General features: G+C 36.6%; 1 long non-coding RNA gene across 1 annotated transcript; it reads right to left on the reverse strand.

Annotated features, from left to right (window-relative positions):
* Positions 1-900: 900 nt before the first annotated feature.
* LOC108642343 lies at positions 901-17,315 on the reverse strand. Its single transcript, XR_001922557.1, has 3 exons — positions 17,222-17,315; positions 8,210-8,296; positions 901-1,100 (listed from the first exon to the last, which is right to left on the reverse strand). It is a non-coding gene; the product is annotated as an uncharacterized LOC108642343 (long non-coding RNA).
* Positions 17,316-19,878: the final 2,563 nt, after the last annotated feature.

Consider the following 19,878-nt stretch of genomic DNA (forward strand, 5'->3'; position numbering starts at 1 on the left):
CATTGTTCCAGCACATATGAGATATGTAAGACCCCCAGCAGCTTTGAGGCTCCTGTTCTGTTCCTGCACAATAGGGGTGAGTTAAGGATTGCATTGTGTCCATATCCCCTCAGTTCTGGTGCCTTTGTAAGCTTTAAAGAAGATATTTAATGTTATATGAATGAGGTTTTATGATAATGCTGAAAAAACAAAATAATATTTGGGAAAAGTAATAAAATCCTCTCTCAAACTAAGATACATTAAAACTGGCTCAGTATATCATGCAACTCATTATGTGGGATTACACCATTCCTCTGAGCTATGAATTTACATAGTACTGGAAACCATAAGAGATAAGAAAAGGCACTTGTAGCCAATTCTGTAAGAAAGATATTTTTAATTTGAGAAAATATACTTTTGTAGGGCGGATACTCATATGCTCAACCTACTAAATGTCTACTTCAAAAATTAATTTTATGGAACAAAATTTATCAAAGCTAATATTATACAATTTGGTTTTGCTCATTTTTTACACTATTATCTTAATAATTATTTTGTAGCCTCATGAATCCCAGACTTTACCAGATAGATATTGCACTAGCTAGACTTTAATGGATTACAATTACAATTACTTTTAGAAACATCACAGTATCACCTGCACAGAACCCATTACCATGGAGTATTTAAAAAATATTAAATCCATACAGAAAAAAATATTGTAACTAGATGTGGTTTCAAAACAAGTTAAATTCAAAAGGCTTAGAAATCCTCATTCTTTACCTCTTCTGTACTTAATCTGTGAATGTATAGAACAAAAGAACCATCCTGTAAAATTTGTAAAAACAATACTTCTAATATTATCAATACAGAATTAAGCTGTAGGTTGCATAAAAATTTGGAGTGCATGTCGAGGTGCTCAAAATGAAAAAGGCTACCCAGGAACACAATGGTATTGTACTATGCTGATTTAATTAACATATTATACCATTTGTCATGTTGCTGGCCCCTGTAGCTTTGTATTCTCTGCCCAGAAATATCTGATGGTTTTGCAGGTTAAGTAGAGATAAGATTGTTCACAGTTCTAGAGCTCTAGGTCAAGATGACTTCCATGTCACCTGAAACTGGAACATGTAGAGTATTTTAGTTAAGAAAGAGAAAAGAGCCACAATCTCAACACAGCTGGTGGAAATCCTAGAGCCCACGTTATTTTAATTTCAGGATTCTGAATCATCAAGGCAAAAGCACTGTAATGAGCTCTTATTACCCAGAAGCAAAGTTGCAAGTAGTAATGGATTAAGAAAAATACCGAAGAAACATAAGGTAGAACATGTTCTCCTGGGAGTAAAACAACCTTCAGCTTCCTCAGGATAGGTAGATGCCACTCTGTAAGGGCTGTAGCTGCACTAAAGTTGGCTGAACTTCTAAGGAAAGCAGCTGTATTTTTCTTTTGAATACTCCTTCTGCCAGAACCCTGAGGGTACCCTTCTAACTCAGGAAAGTGGACAGGGAAAAACAAAGGAGGAGGACATAAACACTGGCTGATTAGCACGCATGCATCTTATCTTTAAATTTTCTGAGAAATGCTGCTGTTTCATTTCCTCTTGTCTCTCCAGCTGCACAGTTACTAAACTTCTGCTGAAGCGAATGAGGAAAAAAATGTTATTTTTGGGGTCTAACTTGGCATTCAACACTTGAGACTTCTGTTGTGTGAGGTAAGCTTAGCTTGCCTCACATTTGTTGCTGCCATATGGAATTTAGAGGAACCTCTGACTCTGGTTTCTTCTCTCTTTCATATTCTGATCCTACTATTTCCACTATCAACTGCGTTTAATGCACATTTCCAAACTGTGCTCCCTGCTGAAGCAGTATATCTGGGTCAACTTTAAATCAATCACTGTAACAGTCTCCCTGACAAACTTGTAACACCTTCACTTTCTAAAATGGAAGAATTAAGTAGCTCATGTGATTTTCTATTTTTCCCCAAATTTTCTCATTACTCTGACGGTTGTTAAATTTCTTGAATTCATTCATGTATTTTACATAGATGCTCAGTTTACACAGCCATTTTGCAATACAACTGAAAGATATGACTATTACTATGATTACAGAAGCATTTGATGACTTTGTAACTTTAAAACAAGCTGTTATGGTATGACCAATTTGTAATCTCAGGCAAGGATGGACAAAACCAAAAGGTAAAAAGCTCTCTCTTGGCAATCACCTCAGAGGCATGTAGAAAATCAAACACACACATACTCAAGAATTTTTTCCACTAGGAGTCTGAGGTTCTGCTCTTAGGCACACTTGGATCATCATTCACAGAACCCACAATTAAAGCATTTTTTCCCCCACATCCCCATAGTTTGAAAAAACTTGCATTCTCCAAACACAGCTGGTCACTCCCCCCTTTCCCCAGTGGGTTTCATCCCTTTTGCCCAACATATGAGGGATCTGGAACCCATTCTTAAAGTAATTTTAAACTACTTTTCCCACCTTCTGGATAATTTTGAAAGAAAAAAAAATGAGTAGTAGCTGAGTTACTCTACATTAGCCTAACCAGCTCTGGGATTATATCTCTCAAAACTTTTAACAAATTAACAAGCAAGCTCTGTTCAGATAAATAAGCACTTAAAATTGGGTACCATACTGATGGTGGTAAAAGGCACTGTATTAAGCAATAGCTGATGTAGGCCCTGTTCATGAAACTCTAGGCTAGAACAAGACCTACAAAGGTACTGAGGTGCCTCATTCCTGTCCAGTTCAATGAGATTCTCAAATCCTGCAGTCTGCACCTCGGAAGTATTTGCACAAAGGAAATGAGATGAAACTTGGGCTCCCATGAAACTTCATACCATCTTTGGTACAGAAATGGTCTGGCAAACACACAGAAAAGTTACCTGGCTGACAGAGGCAGGGAGGTGAGCACTGACTATGCAGCTCCTAAATCAGACACATGTTGCACTGCTGAGAGGAACAACTGTTAAATACTTTTAAAAGCTAGACTGTAAATGCACACAGCAAATGGCCATGGGATTAAGCCATATACAATTTTTAAAGATATCTTTTGTCTCTGTAGCATCTGTTCTCATTATGAACTCATTTTCTTATCTATGCTTGGGTCCATTTCTTAAATCTGAATACAGGACAAATATTTCCACTGGCTTAATGGGAGAATTGAGTCTGAAAATAATAATTTCAATATGGTTAATTCATCAGGAATATAAAAAATACATTTGCACAATTTTAGCACTTCTCTTTCAATGTAAATTTACATTACTTTGTAAATTATGCTTATATTTATCTATATATTCCAGCATCTTTAACAAATTAACAATAAGGAGTATCAGTGAAAAGCAAGTTATAACCACTTGAAATAAATTAAGATGCTATTTATATCTGATACACATTCTTCCCAGTCATGATGGGACTGATGTAAGACCATCACTTCAGTCAGATATGCCTGTCTCTCAGACATTTCCTTGCTCTCTCTTGCCAAAATCTATTGTTAACTGTTCATGAAAGGTCTTCCTAGAGACTGATACGTTGCACAGGGTCCTTAGCATGTCTCTTTATTCATGCTGAGATCATATCTCCTCATTTTCTAGCTCTTCTCCTCCAGGTTCTGTGCTGCAGTCCCTTCCTTTTTGAAGTTTCTATTTTCATAGATGACCATTACTTTCTTATATTTAATTCCTCCTAAGTGCTGTAATTTCCCAAATGTTTTTAATTCCATAAGCTGTTTCCTGTGATCTTCTCCAGACTACTTCTCAGCATGGTTTTCAGCTTTCTCTGGGGCTATATTTTTTTTTATCCACCTCTTCCTCTCCTCTCTCTTCCCTCAGCATACAACAGTACTGGCCTCCTTCAGCCATAGCTCATTTGTCTGTTTAGCATCTGTTTGTCATTCATACCCCTTGATGTTAGAACACTCATCTTTTTCATATTCTCATCTATAGCCCACTGTGAATACTTGCACAATGCTTTAGAGTCACCATAGAGCATTTAGTTCTATTTCTTCTAATAGGATATTTGCCTCCTTATCTTCAATGGTCTCCTTTTTCCCCGGGATTTTTTAATATAGTCACCACTATTTTAAATTTACTGTTTCCTGTAACTGATCTTTAATTAGAAAGCTGTAATGGGACAGTGTATTTACAGAAGCCTCACTTGTCCAGATATAAGAATCTGCTCCCAAATGCAGAGTTTTTCAAAATGCAGGTCTTCCATTACTTTTATTACAGGTGAGGGAGCCCACTGAAAATGTCCTGATTCATCCTAATACTCAGAATTCACAAAACCCACAATTAAACTGGTATAACTTAATGAAAAAAATGTCCTAACTTTGTAGAATTTACTGTGGGTACAACCATTGCTAAAATTGGTATGTAGTGGGCATGCTCTTCTAAGCTTTCTCTCTTCTGTTTCTCTGTGCAGTTGTGAATCAATACAAGCTGAACAGGGTAAAATTTTTACACAGTGTTCTATCCTGAGGCTAAATGAGTTTTTTCCATTGCCCTGAAATTATTATAATCAGTATATATTCTTGAAAAAACCCTGAAGGCCATAATCATATATCAAGGCCCAGTTGTGACATGCAAATATACCCATTTTTTATATAACATAAGAAAGCTTGCAAGCTATGAATCTGAGCAATACAGTGGATACAAAACAGATGAGGAAAGCCCAAGGTAACAGTGAGATGATAATGGCTGGTGTAATAAGCAGTGCTACTGCACCTCAACTGCTTGGCTACGATTAAACTAATTTAATAACTGCTACCATGCTAAGAAAAGGCATAAATAGCAGAATGGTGGTTTATTGTCTGCTCTCTTCTGTAATTTACTCAGCACCAAAGTATTTATTAGAAACATATTTATTGTGTACTCACTTTTGGATGTGCCATATGTTCCTCTACTTATGATGTAATAATTTGTTTCGTTTTTTGCTTTTTTTTTTTTCTTAAGTACTGTATAAAAAGACTAAAGCTGAAACTGGAAAAAGTCAGTAGATATCAGTGTTGAAAGTGAGATCCATTTCATAGGAAGACATTCATGCCTCTAACGAGAAGTTTGCTCTAATGAAATGAAGGAGATCAAAGATGATAGAAAGCAAAGCTATGTAATGAAACAGTGACTTAAGAAGCCTGGGACATTCATTTTATTTTCATTGTAAGATAGGTTACTTGCCTTACTGTTTGGTATTGTTTATTCTGGTGTCTGTACATGGTTTTGATTATATTAATTAGATTATTGGCCAAATTCTACTGCTGTAAATCAAAATTGCTCTTCTGACTCCAGTGAATGACAGTGACTTATACCAGCTGATGATCTACCCTTCAATGCCTCACAAATACAGGAAAAAGACTTTGCAAACCTTATACAAAGTTTGTTTGTGAAAATGTTACAATTTATTGCAGTTTTGCAAATGGATAGAATTTCTTGCTGTAAATACTTTAATTGCTATTATAAAACGAATTGAAATTTAATTAAAGATGAAAAAAAGCACAGTGGAAATTTTTAAAAGGACAAAACCAGCGAGAAACACTCCCAGATTTGAATGTCATTTCAACAGTAATCGGAACCAACATCTGAAATGTGTTACATAATTTTAAACATATACTAAAAATTATTTTCTTCCAGCTTAGAGCAAGTGCAGACTCAAGAGCTGTTCCAAAGTTTTCAGTTATTTTCCCCCTCAATCTCTAGACGTAAACAAACAAGAATGCTAATTAAAAATGTTACTTCAGGCAATAATCTTGTCAAAGTAGTTAAAGAGGGTTAGACTCAATCATCAGAAGGTAGGGTAACTTCTAGAGAAAGCATACATCATGAAAACACAGTGCATTTATTCAAGCAGTCCTCTAACAGTTTGGATCCAGTGCCATGGACGTTATTGAAAAATATAACTTTTGCTCTTAATGAGACAATCAAATATGTGTTTGCTTCTTTTAATGTATATAATGAACATGACACTGTTCCAAAATGCATTTATGATACTAAATAACTGGGCAGGTTTTATCAGAGATTGTTGTACTCTTAATTCCTTAAATTTTCCTTGTTTCTCAGAGGCTGTTACCACTGGCACCACGTGTTGTTTCTCCACCATGGCTGCAGTTTTACTGGGGCTTATGAAGTGTTCTGTACAAAAGGGAAAAGGCAAACCTGATTTCTAAAAGGGTGTCAGACTACTTTGTGCAGGCACAGACAACATGTGGGTTCTTTGAAACAAGGAATGTAAACTCAACAGTTTTACCTGGAAAGTGTTTTCAAATGTGTCCGAAATGGCAAGAACTTGAATGCCTCTTGAATGAAAGAAAGCTCCAATGAAGATGGAACACCCTCTCATGCCAACACACTGAGACTATTGAGTCCTCCATGAAAATCAGTAAAATCCCTGGGGAATTGGCCACTCTATTCCAATGGCACTCACTGGCCCTCCCTGTCTAAGGTAACAACCTCCAAAGCAGAGCCTACGTGTCACAGTCAGTAACATGCTGAGGATTTCTAGAGACAGTGCGGCTCAACATGCAAGTTCAAATGAATTTATGTTCTGTAATGTATGCCTTTCTTTTTAAGACATCATGTCCTCATGTTTTTCCAAGAATAGATGTATAACTTAGTCTTTTGGGCACTGATCCATTTTACACATTTCCTGATCTGCCCTTTTGTTACTGGAAAACTTATTCCGGGATGAAAACTCAGCTTGTGTAAGAAATAAAATCAATTCAATTGAACATAGATGGTGGTTGGACAAACTGTGCATACTGTCTTATGCTCAAATGTTGACATTTATCAATATTATTTAGAAGCATCCAAACAAACTCCTTCTAGAGGACCAAATTTCTAATGGGTATATTTATGTAACACTTGCATTGAACTTAGAACAGCCTGCACTCTGTATAATGTTTCAAATAGGAGTGCTAAAATGGTGCATTTCTTTCCCATTGAACAAAGATTTTATGTTTCTGGCAATGGTTTTGTAAGATAATGTACTTGTTAGCCAAAAAAACCACTCAGAAAATAACCCTAATCCTACTTTGATGTACAAATGTAACAACAGAGCTCTTTAGGAATGGATACAACCCATCTTATTTTTACACGTTATATTCTTTTTTCCTAATGTCAAAGATGTTTATCTAAGTGAAGGGTTTCTCCACAGATTATGTTTCCCTATTTTTTTTCTAGGCTACCCTCAAGATGAATGAACTTTATCTTTTCAGGAAGTTAAATTTTTTATTTAAAATGTGAGATCTTGTTGAGTCCCAGGGTTAAGTGCATGGTTTCAAAGCCGATATGCTTTCAACATATGGCTCTCTTATTTCTAGCTATATTTAACATTCTTTTATCTTGAAACATTTTACTCAATTTCTCAAACATTCTTTTATCTTGAAACATTTTACTTAATTTCTCAGAAATGCCATTTGTTTAAAAATTTTTTTTTTTTTTGAGAATCAGGTCTCCAGCAGGACTATCTCTTTCCTCTATTTATTTGCAGGACACAATCCTGGCAACAATTTAACTCCAGCAAGTTGGAGAAATTCCACCTGGACTAAGTGTCCCACAGTCAAACTGGCTGTGTGTTCCAGAAGATGGTTCCCTAGCAGATGACAGCTGAGAGTATGTTGCATTTCTCCTTGCATGAAGGGAAATATAATCAGTTATGCAGGAATTTTACATAGGTAAATGGGCCTAAATTATTCTGCTTTGTGCTTGGCCTTGCCCTCAGAGTGCTTTACACTGCCAGTCTTGACTGGTCAGATGGGGACTCCTACTGAATCTGTCAACAGTGCACTACATTCTAGACTATATACATTTCATTAATAAACCACTCCCAGACATTCCCCTGTTAAATATTTCTGTTGAGGGATCAGGACCTATGAGATACAAAATCTAAATCAATAGAAAGTACTTCAGTGTTTCATAATTACTCAGAAGAGAAATGCTAAAACATCTTTTTGGGAACCACGCTACTTCCAATATCATCAGGAAAGAACCATGGATAAAGAGGAAGCATTTTGAAGCTACAATAATGCAAACATGAACAAAGCTGATTTTGTGATAAGCAGCACCATTTCATTAATTAAAGAGTTCTGTTAAGCAATCAGGATAAGGTTCTCCCTTAAGAAAAAGGAATGCTTCTTGCAATACCTTGCACTAGGTACATATTAATGGTATTACACAGCAAGATAGGGCTGTTAAAATTATAAGAAACAACTCTTGAAGATACTTACAATTAGGATACTCTTTAAAAAGCAGAATCGAGTGCCACATCTTTCTTATCCCCTGAGTCTCACATTCCACCAGTTCTGTCCATATACCTGTACAAGAGTAAAAGGGAATGGTTTAAGGTTTTAATGAAAAAGCAGTCACATGGATGTGGCAATATCCTCCCCACTTGCAGATTCTGGGTGAACAGTCTAACCACCTTCTAGATATGTTCTGTATCAATTTCCTCAACTTCTCCTATTAACTTTTTAATATAGAGTTTCTACAATTATGCAGAGATAACATAGAATTATTGCAGAAATATTTCTACAATATTGTAGAAATATTTACAGCAGCCAAACGTGCTTTAACATAAGAGGGGATAATCCCAACATTGTGTATTCTATTACAGAGGCAACTGTCTTAGACCAATCACTGTAATCTGGATGCAATTATATTTTTTCCAGGAACCTAAAAGCATTGTATGAACCTTTCTGTTTTTAACAGGATATTTTTCTGACAGAAAACATTTTTTTCTCAAATGTTTCTTAATATTGCACTACAAAACATAGATTTGTTGCAAGAAAAGGCAGCTAAAACAAATTATCTGTTAAATTGCACTGCACAGCCCCTGCCTTCCTGTAATGTTCCACTGGATTTAATAGAAATAATCTACTGGACAACCACTACTCAGCATGAATAATTGTGAGACTCTGTCTGCCATATATATCTATCATGATCATCTAAGATATCTATATTCCACTATAGCTTCTTACACAATATTCAAACTGTGGAAAACAGCACAAAACCTTACATCAGCTACAGATTAACAGCTAAGACTGATTTTCTGGTACCACTACATTCAAGTACCTTAAAAAATGATAATAATAACTTTTAAAATTACAAATATAAGTCTAACAAAGGCTACAACGGCATAAAGAACAATAATGACAAACTACTGTGATGACAGTTCAAAAGGGATATAATTTATCTGTGAGATTTAAGTATGTGCTGCTAATACTTTTATTAAATGGTAAACCTATACGTTGGAGATTTCTGATCATGACATATATTGGAATTTACATTAAGGAGAGATGGCTACTCATAGACATCACTATTTATAAATTATATCTCTTTTTATGTAATGTATACTCCATCAGAATTATTTAAAAGAGTGCTGATATTGAGAAATGAGTATTGATTAAAAGACAAAAACAATCTCCAAGAAAATTAAGCATTGAAATCAGACAAAAATATTAAATAAAAGAATGAGCAGTACCCGTAACTTGGAGTACCACTTCCTAAGAAACACATACAGTAGCAAAACCTATTTTAATTGCATATGGGGACTTTGCCTGGATTATGCCCAGGCACATGACAAACCACTACCAAGTCCCCTGTTGGGAGTAAAGGACAAAAAGGGCTTTTACTTGGCTTGTTGCCACTTTTCTCAGGAACAATAAGTCAGTCACTAGTCACAAAACAAGAGTCCTCTGCATCAAGCCAGCCACCCCCCAGGGAGGCTCTGGCTGGCAGCAGTTCCAGGCAGCTCCATCTTCCCAGTGCCCAGTGCTGGGGGCTGCCAGCCCCTCTCCTTGGCACCAACTAAACGGGACTCCCCAGTCGTCCCCTCTTTTTACAACTCTTCCTCCTTGCTGTGGCTCACATTCTTTTTAAAAGTTATGGCATAGCAAAGAGGGGCTGCTTAAGACTCCAAGTCATGAAATATTCTCCTGATTATGGAGTAGTCATATTTTATACTTCCAAATGGTACAAGTTTTCATTGCCCCTGGTAAGAGCAATATGTACAAGCCTATTGCATCATGAGTAGGCACAGAGTAATCAATGGTTAACTGACTAAATAAAGGACCAAAACCATCACTGGGGCCCAAGCAAGGATCATGGTAAAGGATCTGGAAGACTTCTAATTCCTTAAAACCTAGAAGGCTTAGAGGTCCTATGAAAAACAAGTTTCATAGTTTTTGTAAGCACTCAACTAGTGCTTTTTTAACGAATACTTTCTCAACTAGTAAGTTTTTAGGCATCTTTACAGACAAGTGAAGGATTTAAACAATTCAATGTCTCTTGCCATCATAATACCATACATACTTAGCCTCCCTGCACCTTCTGAATTCTTAATTTGATGACACTATTGGTCAAAATGACATTTTATTTCCCCAAGAATCACACAAAGGCTGAGCTAATGCCTAATAAGGAGGGTTCATTAGGACATTATTCAGTATTTTGTATGCTTGTGCTGGAACCCGTTTTTCCATTTTCCAGTGCAAATCTAAATATTTTTTACATTGGAATAGAGAATCTTCTCTGTGGCTTGATGTTCTATATGAATACTCTTCCATTAATTTTTTGTAAGTTTTCAACTAATCTCAGCACAATCATATTTGCTTTTCTTAGAGTACAGTATCGGTTTTAGATCTTTCAAGATTTGTAGGAGTTCTCCAACAAATTTAGTAACATCATCTTAGCAGAAGATAAAAAAAAAAGAAAATTATTATATGACTTCTAGATACATAGGAAATAACATATCAAGACCATAAAAATTCAAATGTTTATACTTTACCTATTTTTATAATAATATAGCACATTTTTCCACATTTTTTATTGCCACTGCACAATGAGAAAACAGCTGAATTGTACTACCTATACTTTCCCTCCGGATTATGACTGAAATGTTTATAAATAGTCAATTCACATTTTTAAAAGTGCCTTGAAGATGCAATACACCATGCACTAGCTAGCAGAATGAACACTGGTTTATATTTGTAATCCTACCTAGAACATCTTTTCATTGGTTTCAGGTCAGAAAAGATGCTACATGCAGTATTTTCACAACTACAAGAAAAAGATAATAAAAAGGCTGTGGGTTGAATTTCTCTGCTGTAGTTAATAACATACACAACAATATAAGTAATGTTAACTCCTTTAAACAACTTTGATCCCACCATTGTGTTTCTTGTTTCAAAGCATAAACAACAATTTCAACATCAATAATAAAATGTAAAAAAAAAAAAAAAGTTAAGGATAAAACCAGACATTCCAGGTGCTAAGTCTTTAATGGAAAGAAGGATGAAGAACCAAAGAAAAGCACCCCCCCCCATTACACAAATACCTCTGCCTGGTAAATTGTTTTTCACATAGCTTCATTCTTTGGAAATGAATCAGTTCCAGGTCTTATGAAGAAATGTTAATGCAACATATCTTAAATATGTGCATTTCATTGTTTTTGTAATAACATGTCCTGGCTCTGAAAACAACACTGTGCCCAAATAAATATGAGCAATTTTTTAGGGTTACTTTTTGAGAACTTCCTTTTGTCAGTTTCTCTGATTTTTTTTTTCTTTAAATGGTGTCCAACCCCCAAGGCAACCTTAATAAAGACAGTGAAATTATACAGGTGGAAAGGACAAAAATGCAGCCTCTGGATTTCAAATAGTGACAACATTGGTCTCACCATTAAGCCTGACACAAGAACCTTTTAATTTAAATGTAATCTCCAAAAGACCAAATTACCAGCAACATGTTCTCATTAATTCCTGTAAGGGATGCTCAAGCTTTGACCCCTTATTGTTCTCCTTATCGAGAAGAGGCTGAGTCATAGTATTAATAAGCCATCACTCATTTAAGTGGTCATTCACTGCTGGGTGGGGAAAAGATAGGCTCATCCTTTTGAAGTGGGAATGGGCAAGCAAGGCTGCTGTAATAGGCTGTGATTATTTTCACTATGAATGCTCTCCTAGCTTTCAAAAATTAAAAGGAGCACTCATTTTCCTGCTTGAGTATTTCTCACACTGGCAAAAAAATGAACACTTTGAAATGTAAATGATTTAATCTTTGCAAACCCCTGCTTCAGAGGGAGGTACAGCTTCATTTACAAAATGAAGACATTTTAGGAAATGATTATCATTGTAAAATTGAGGTCAGCAGGGAGTCCGAGTTCAAACTCTTAGAATATCAGCAGTGTAACAAGTTTGATCTTCCTTACTGCATTGCTTGCATTTGCTTCTCTGGGTTCCAGCAGAGAGCCATTGTCAGTTGGAACTTGTTCCCATTCGTTTCCCTTGGTTAAATAAAATAGTTATGCTTATTATTTAGAGTTAGTCAGTCCAATAAAATTCAGGACAAGGCTAAAAATAAAAAAGGGAAGTCGAAACTTATTTTGATTGATGTATACAGTCTATGTGCATATTCAACTTAGAACATTTAAAGGTTGACAGCACTGAAGACAATTTTTTTTTTTAAATGCTTAGTTCAGGCAATAGCACTGGGTAGAGTTACTATACTGTCCTACCAAGGTTTGGGAAGGAGACCACCCATAATGGTGAGAGAATATTTCATTTAAAATTTAAACATTAAGTCCTTAATCTCTCTTCTGTGACTTCCAAATAGAATGACAATTATTGTTGGTGGCAGTATAGGGTTTTATGGCATCAGTCAGGCTTATTATGAATGGTGGAGATGATAAATTTGTATAACAAAGTCCAAATGATAACAGCTGCCATATGACAACAGCCATTATGGAGAGCTTCCCTGCCCTGATGGGCATTTCAGCTGAAAATGCTGGAAATCTATCAGAAACAAGGATGAATCTGTGTGAAACAGAACACACAAGTGAGGAGTTACAGTATGTTATTGGTGAACCTATGATATAAGCTCATCATCATTTAATCAGTGTCATATAATAATTTTCAGTGGAGTTACTTATCTCTCCACCATTCCTGAAGAGTCATTTTTGTCTCCCAGCCTGATACACTGAAAAGTATGTCTTAAAATTAAAATGTCAAAATGCCATTTTGCTTACAAAGATCCTTGATGCACCCTTGAAGTTTCACTAAAAGCCCCTTCAATAGGATAGATGAAAGTCTATATTACTGTGTGCAAGAAATACACCCTCATATCTACAACATACAAGAGAAAAACACCACATTAGGCAAAACTCAGTATCTGTCCAATATCTTGTAAAAGGGTAGGAAAGAATGAAGGGCTGTTTGTATTCAAGTTAATGTGATACAGTTTGAAGTAAGGCTAAAAGCTGGGTAGCCAAACCTGCAGGATGCTTACCCAAACCATCCTTATGGAGATTTATCTTTACTAATGATGAAAAGCAAAATATTGGCAGTGTTTTTTAATATTCCTCAAAAAGAGAAGAAAAAATGTTTCTACAAACAAAACCACACAATTTTTCAAAACGTTGAAAATGCTGAAAAAACATGTTATAACATTTGAAAAAAGATAAAAGAGAAAGTCTAAACAACATCCATCACATAGCCAGTCTCATTGCTTACTGCTTTTTCTGGTTTGAGCAGGTGTTTTGTTTGTGTGCACTGGAGTGTGAGGCAGCTGTTCTCTCCGAGGTATGAAGGGCTCCATTATAAGCACCACTCTGCTCCCCTTCCAAGGCAAGTCTGCAAGCTGGGCAGTTGCCACAGTGAAGGAAAGCTCCACACCCTTGCCTTCGGGCAGGACTTCTTTTTCTTAGTGGCACTATATACCTGACAAGTCCTGCAGGTGCAAAATGAAGGAGTGTGACCAGTAACAAACGTGAGCAAAAGCCATGCAGAGTAAACTGAGGTTTCAATGCACATGGTCAAGTGTGTCTTGCTGACTCCTGGAAACTTTACATGAGTTTTGGATGGCACTGGCCTGAAAGACAGCTGTTTAGCAGAAGACTGAGTTTTGGTCAATATTACTCTTTTAATTATTTAAAGGTGGATATAAAGTTTTAAACTTGATGCTTGTAACAGAAGTCAGACTGTGAGAGGGTCTAAAGCTGAACGAACCTAAAGTTTAGAATAGATATGTTTTGATGAACTGATACTGTAACAGATAATGAAAAGCTATAACAGATTGGGAACTCCCTGGGGCAAAGACGACTCATTCATTTGTACAAAAACATCAACACACTGCATGTTGGGTAATAAGTAAGATATTCCTCAGCCTTCTCCCATCTCATACCCTTCAGGAGAGGGGCCAGAGTACAAGAGGGAGCAGGATTCAATGGAATCAACCTTCCCTGAGCTACAACTGAAATCCAGGAAATTCACATTGATTCTGAGATCTGAATTTTTATTAACTCTGTCCTATTGCAAACAATACTTAATATTGTGGCTCCCAGTTACTTTTCTCAGTTGAGAAAGTTCAGATCAAAGGTAGGAGCATGAACACTGCAAGCCCCTTTAAACTCGGGGCAATAGGTACCAATGACACTGTTGGATAATGCTTCTTTAGCTCCACATTCTGGGCAAACAATGCAATATTTTACACAACATTTTTGGAGAAGTTGAAATCAAGTCTGTATGACAACTTCAGAAATTATGAAATAGGAAGCTTAGCTACTCACCTAGAACTCTTTAGGAATGATCTGCTTTGAACTTCTTAACAAATACTGTGCTTTGTCATTAACTCATTACCTCTGAAGTTCCCACGAACTGCTCCCAAGTAATTTTCTTAATATTCTCTTCAGTGACAGATATTTTAGACATTAAATCTATTTTTCATGTTAGCCTAATGATCAAGAAGGCTGATGTAATCCACTGAGGGAACATATATTCTAGTTTTCATTCATGCTTTAGAGTATTGTCACAGTTCAGCACAAAGGAATAATCTGATTGTTTCTCATAAAGCAAGAACAAATCATGATTGAAGGATTTCTTCTATTTAAAGCTATGCTTTGCAAAGCCTATTGAACTTGTTAGAAGAGTCATCTCCGATGGGTACACTAACTACACAAAGCTGCTGCACAGTTGCCATTCAAGGGCTAATTTAGTACCAAAAGGCCAATATTGCCGACTTGCAGATTACAAATATCACGAGATATTTATTTATTTATATTTAAATCAGGATAAAGGATGAAGAGAACTTTCAGTAGATCCACTTACAGTTAAAATGAGTGCAAGTTTGAATTACTTCTTTATGGTCTGGTACAGCTGGGATTTGAAAGAGTTGCCGCCAGAATGATGCAAGGCATTTGCTTTTGACAAAGTAACGCAAAATTTGTGCAAGTGGGTGAAAGAGCATTAGGTTATATCACCTTGTAGGTCAGCTGAAAAATACGATATGTATTCTGATTATGAGAAAACAGAGTGAAAGGCAGAAAACAGGTGCTGAGGGATTGAGTTTGTGGGTGCCGTGGGGCCGATGGCAGCGCCGAGCCCAGGCTGCCCCTGCTATCCCCCTGGGCCCGGCTCTGAGACCAGCAGGGACTGCTCTCATGGGTTTGACCTCCGGGCAAAGATAACTCTTTCATACCCCCTGTTCCACTTTTCCACTTTGTATCCAAGTCCTCTGCTGTAAAATGTAAAACCAGCACATAGAGCATACTGCTTTGGAGGTCTGCCACTTGCATTCAGGCAACCATTTGTACTTTTGCAGGCGTAATCAATCTCCTGTTGCTATCAGCAGGGAGTGGGGCTTTGCTGCTTTATGGCTTAAAAGTAGTTTTGTGCAAATTCTACTTCCCTCCCCCCTCCCTTTAGCTCCACTACTCACAGGATTTCCAGGGACATGGGCTAGAGCTGAGAAAAGAAGCTTGTTTGATTTAAGCACAGAGGGGTTTTTTGTGTGTGTGTTTATATTTTCTCTGCATCTATTAAGGGGTGAGGGGGAGAGACTTCATTTATATGTTAATATTAGCCGGCACCCTGACTAAACTGACAGAACTATTTCATGGGAAGCTGACAAATTTTGTCAGCTAGGCTATCTTTCCACATCTCAATAGTGGCAATAATCTTGATTAGCAAAACAATTGGGGGCCAAAGAAGTCCTGCTGCTCCAAAGACCCTCTTCTCAGGTTACAGTTTGCTAATGTGATGAATCCAGAGAGTCCTTCAAGCTTGAAAAAATTCCCCAAAGCAGCTGAATTTAGGCAAATGAAGGGAACCATTTTGGAGGCTGGACAAAAGGGGTTAATTTGATCGACCATGTCTCCATAGTCTTATAACAATCATTTACTTAACAAGCATATAGAGAGTCATTCCATGGAAACTGGTGGAGTTAACAGAGGAAGTTCGAATAGAATATCTGTTTATCCCAGATGTGTGGGAATTTTAGCCAAAAAACACCACCACATAATTGCTGCCTGTGGTATTGATTCCTACACAGAAACAAGAGCAGAACTAAAGGGCTCTGAGCACGTTATGAAGGCCTCGGCTACGAAGCAGTACAAGCTTCCATTTTTATTAGCTTGTTGCATTGCTAATAAAACAATTAGAAAGTAACCCTTTCAGGGGAACTAAATGAACTAAAAAGGTTTGTGCAGTCCTATTTTCAGCGTGATTTAAGACACCTATTTCTGTTTGCAAAAATAAGTTTTTTGTAATATTTTTGACACATATTGATACATCTTCACGCCATTTATTGCATTATCACATAATGAGCCATGATCTGAATTACATTTATGCAGCTCAAATCGGCTGTGTTTATTCTAGTGCAATTATGCTGCATTTGTTTTAAAAACAGAACCAAATAGTTACTAGAATTGTAAGTACATGGAAGTCTGCTTGGTCCAGGTCAGCATAAATATATAATCACAATATAACATAGCCATCTTGTTTTTGTGCCTTCTCTCCCACTTATTTATGCACGTAATTAATTTATAAATCTGTCAAAAGTTGATCTAAAATAGCTATTAATCATGAGAGAGTTTCTGTTTAAGTCCCTGTTTGATGGTTGATGAAATTTGCAGACTTGCATTGAAAAGTTTACAATAAAAAGTATTAAATAAAACTTCATCTAAAGTAGCACATAAAACTTAATCTCTTTTCACACAGTTGTTCCCCCACCCCATCCCCGACATTTTTGGAGTAATTTTTTATTGTGTTACTGAAATAAAAATTACTATTTATATCATATTTTGTAAGACAAAGGGGTTTCACCCAGTATGTACACACTGGTGAATATTAGTTTAAATGTACATTTTGCCAGACATCAAATACAGGGTTCTTAAAAAATGCTGATCTGTCTTCAATGAGTTTCAGAACCAAACTTATACATTATGCAAATATGAAAGAGTGACCACTTACCACGAAAAATGAGAGGAGGAGGAACTCTGGCATTTTTACTTCTTGTTTTGCACATCAGTGGTGCTATACAGACCACTTAGCAGGAACCCGCCCTTTAAAAGATGCCAGTTATGATTAGGAAGATTTTGATAAAGTCATCAAACTCTCTTTACACTTCAAACTATTTTCTTGATAAGTTAGAATCTATGATGAAAGTCTCCAACTGCATTAACTTTAATGTGAGTAAGTAATTTTTTTTTTTCAATTTCCCTCAAATTTGTGATAGGACGTGAATAGGAACATGTTTTTAAGATTGATTACTTCAAGATAAATACGACAGGAAAATTTATCCAAACAGATTTGTCCATACTCTTTCACAGTGACAACAGTCAGGAAAAAGAGTATGCAAGATTTCCACCCATAAAGAACCTCCAACACTTACACTATCACAGATTAATGCTTATTTATGTTGAATGTCTGATATCTGAACCATAGCATCAGAAGTTCCTCACTCTCCTTCAAGTCAGTGGAGAGCCTTTAAAGATCAGATAATACAGATTACTCAGAAAAACTCTAATGGCAGGAGAAATTTTGCCTGAGCTGAAAGGTTTACCAATAACGTGACACACTTTGAGCCAACGAAGCAGACTCACAGGAGTGTGTGCCACCCTCTATTTGTTTGAAAACTCTGCACACAGCCTCTATTTTTTTCAGCATTCTGTGCTTCTAGATGTTCAAAACTGGATTAATTTTTTTAGGAAGCTGAGGTGCTCTGTTTTATACCATCTCTCACATGCTATTGTAGTGAAAAAGAAAAGGAAAACACACTATATGACTAACATCAAACTGTTACATGCTCATTAAGGATCTCATATTTTTATCATATAGATCTCTACCTCTACATAAATATCCATCTTATAACCCCTTTATTTAAGGCTGCTTTTAACAATGGCACACACTGCAGTGACAGTACCAGCAGAGAAGCTGTGTAGCCCTCATGCCATGAGGCTGATAAGGAACTCAATCTACCAATGATAAGTAAGATTTTTTTTTTTAACTTTCATTTGTTCAACCTTTCAGAACAGCAGACAGCATCTAAAACTGAAGTCTTAACCCAAACAAAAGTTTTCTTATGGCATCATGCTTGGTTTGTTTGTTTTTAGGTACAAACTTTCGAACAACTCCTGAGCCTGGAATCTTTTGTACAACTCGAGCGGATCAAACGTGTGATCCTGCCTGTGCACAGTTCAAGACTCTAGCAATGACTCTGAGGGAGGCTTGGAAGCTCTCACTGGCAGAAGGACTTCCACCCCTACAGCCAGTGGCACAGACAGTCCAAGGAAAGGCAAAGTGCTCCAGATTTTGTGACCAGGCTGAAGTGCCCTCTCTGAGGAACCCTGGAGGAGGGAAAGGTGGAGACAACCTGGAGATGGCACAGTGCCTTTGGGTTCATTTCCTCACCAGTTCCTTGTGATACAAGATATTTCCTTACAAATGTTTGATGATATTTACACAGTGATTTCAGACAATGACTGGCCATAGCTCATCTCAAGTGACATAATTGTTCAAGTGACAGTACAGATTCTCTACTTGAATCATTGCTGTTGAGAGAGACAGACAGCATTCCCATTAAGGCTTTGTTTAGGCAGAATATCCAAAGCTTCCGGCTGTAAAAAGGTAGAACTAATAGGTACTAATACTGCTCTGAGCTAATATTTCCCCCTTCTGACGTGATTCCAAAAAGATCATAAGTGAAGAAGAAACTGCCAATAAACATGCTTTGCACAATTTTAAGGAAAACAGCTTTGGTCTGATTCCAGTTATCGTCAGCAGGATGAACACAGAGGGTAACATTTAGTTATAGATTAATAATCCAAGTACAAATAGTTCTGAACAAATAAGAAAAACATAAACTCACAATATTAAGCAAACCACAGGACAAAGATCACTCTAAATTCTCAGAGCTATATTATTTTTAAGTGGGGAAACAAACCATACAGAAGTCATTGAACTCTGTGATGTCAATACCAAGGTGAACCAGCCCAAATGATACATTGAACAAAGAGTTATGAAATGTAAAATCCAAGTAAAGCAGATGGAGTTTACATGAACAACAGTGAACTTACTGAACCAGAAAATGGACATTTTTTCAAAAGTTCTCAAACTCCTTTGAGAGAGAATATAATGCCAAATTACACATCAAATAATCAAGAAGGTTATGTTAGTAATATGTTATATGTTAGTGCCACTGAAATCAATTTGAATGACATAATCCTCTGCTTGCAAGACTTTACCTAAAAGAAGTAACTGACTGTTCACTTGTCTATGAGTAAATGAAGAAAAAAAGAGACAGAAGGATTTCTTTCACCAGGAAAACAGTAACATGTTTCTCTGGAGAGGCAAATGTTGAACTATCGCACAAATTGCAACTCACCTAACACAGTCTGGTTTTGCACTGTGTTTTTCAACTGCTCATCCTGTAGCTCATGCATCATTACCACTGAAGAATTATTCTAAGAAAGTTAAATGTTGTACAGGCCAGAACTAACACGTAAAACCTGCTCCCCCACTCTTCAGTGAAGAACCAGAGATAAATATGTGTTGAGAGTCGAATTTTTCCATGAAATTTGCATTAATACTTGGACAATAATTCTATTCTATCACTGGACTAGGGCATA

This window comes from Manacus vitellinus, unplaced genomic scaffold (assembly GCF_001715985.3).
Source record: "Manacus vitellinus isolate BGI_N305 unplaced genomic scaffold, ASM171598v3 scaffold_10_pilon, whole genome shotgun sequence".
NCBI lineage: Eukaryota > Metazoa > Chordata > Aves > Passeriformes > Pipridae > Manacus > Manacus vitellinus.